We start from the raw sequence: 2084 nt of genomic DNA, 5'->3' as shown, positions 1-2084 counted from the left end.
AGTCAAGGAAAGATTTATATATGGAAGTAAATTTTCTTTGTTGGTTACCAGGGGTGGGAGGTAGATAGGTAGAGACAAGTACTGATTTGGGTGAAGAGTAGGGCAATGTACCAAATGTGAGTGATCAACACATTGGCACTGAGGAAGAGGAAAACATAGAGAGGTGCATGGGAGGTACAGACAACAAAGATGAACCCTTTTGCACATACAGTACTGTGTTGTCAGTAAAGGCAAACATGGATATACAGGTGGATAGATAGGTAGACAGGCTGAACTATTAGGTATGTCTTTGCATGGGAACGTGCCCAAGACCATGTATAGGATTAGCAGACAAGTGTACAATACAAGTATATTGGTACGCTCTATAAGAATTCCCAGTATACAGTAGAGCTGATAAGGGACAAGGTTGTAGTCACTTCTTGGGCACAGCCAGCTATACAGAGGGAGTTAGTAGTTGGACCTGTGAGCTCAGAACCATAGTTCCAGGGGACATCAAGCTCAATTGGCATAACATACTACACAAAACATGGATCCACATTCTACTTCAGCAAGTAGCGACTGGGATCTTAAAAGTTTGCAAGTGGCCATCTAGATGCAATGATGGGTCTCTCCTCGTCCAGAACAAAGAATGAAGGAAAACAAAGATTCAAGCAAACAATTAGTCCAAGCAACTGTTACACCATGTGATCCTCAGCCTATACAACTATGAAACCAGAAGAACTAGATGGTGCCCAGCTACCAATGTCAACCACTCAGAGGGGGTTCTATGTAGGAGATCCTGGATCGAGTGGAAGAACAATGTGGAACAAAACTCAAAAATCACTGGGGGAAAAAAAAAAAAAGGACCAGGTTTGCTGGTCTGATAGAGCTGATGGACCCACTGAGATTATGGCCCCTAGCTGCCCTTCTGGTTTGGAAATGAACCCACTCCTGGGCTTCCAGCCAAACAAAAGATAAGCTTATGAGGTGAACATTTACACTAGGTAGATACACTCCTTGGAGAGAACAATCATGGGAGAATAGAAGGGCCGTGTATGCACATGGAGACAGCTCAGGGGGCAGGAGTGCATGGAGGGAAGGACACAGAGAAGAGGTAACCATGGGGAGGAAGTGGAAGGGGAGCTGTTGCACTGTGGTAAATTGTAGTCAATGTCATGAGACAAAGTCTATGTGAACTGCTATATGGCAAGTGAATTTACTCTGTACACTTTCACCCAAATCACAGTTAAAATAAATAAATAAATAGATAGATAAAAAAGAATGGCCAGGTGTATAGTAGAGCTGACAAGGGACAAGGCTGTGGTGACTTCTTGGCCACAGCCAGCTACCGTGAGGGAGCAAGGAGCTGGACCTGTGGTTTCTGGACCACGATCACAGCGGACATCAAGCTCAATTGGCATAACATACTACACAATGTTCTACATCCTACCTTGGAGCTCTAGTGGCATAGTGCCTAAGGCATTTGACTGCGAACCAGAAAGCTGGTGGTTCAAACCCACCAGCCACTCCTTGGAAGGAAGGTTGGGCAATCTACTTCCGTAGTGATATCGCCTCAGAAACCCAAGGAAGGGTCGCTGTGAGTAGGATCTGACTCAATGGCAGTGGGTTTGGTTTTTGGTTACATCCTACTTTGGTGAGTAGCAACTGGGGTCTTAAAAGCTTGCAAGCAGCCACTTAGATGCAACAATGGGTCTCTCCTCATCCAGAGCAAAGAAGAATGAAGAAAACCAAAAATGCATGGAAAAAATTAGTCCAATGGACTAGCAGACCATGTTATCCTCAGCCTGTATGACCATGAAACCAGAACAACTAGACAGTGCCCAGCTACCACTGTCAATCACTCAGAGAGGGATTGATGCAGGAGATCTTGGACAGAGTGGGAGAACAATGCAGGACAAAACTCAAAATCATAAAAAAAAAAAAAAGACCTGGTTTGCTGCTCTGATAGAGCCTGGTGAGACCCCTGAGACTATGATCCCCAGCTACCCTTCAAGTCTGGAACTGAGCTCACTTCTGTGGCTTCCAGCCAAATAATAGATAGGCATATGGGCTGAACATTTACATCACGTAGATACACTCCTTGG

This window comes from Orycteropus afer, unplaced genomic scaffold (genome assembly GCF_000298275.1).
Source record: "Orycteropus afer afer isolate SDZICR_OR568_19922 unplaced genomic scaffold, OryAfe1.0 scaffold00031, whole genome shotgun sequence".
Lineage (NCBI taxonomy): Eukaryota > Metazoa > Chordata > Mammalia > Tubulidentata > Orycteropodidae > Orycteropus > Orycteropus afer.
This window is presented reverse-complemented; position numbering follows the sequence as displayed.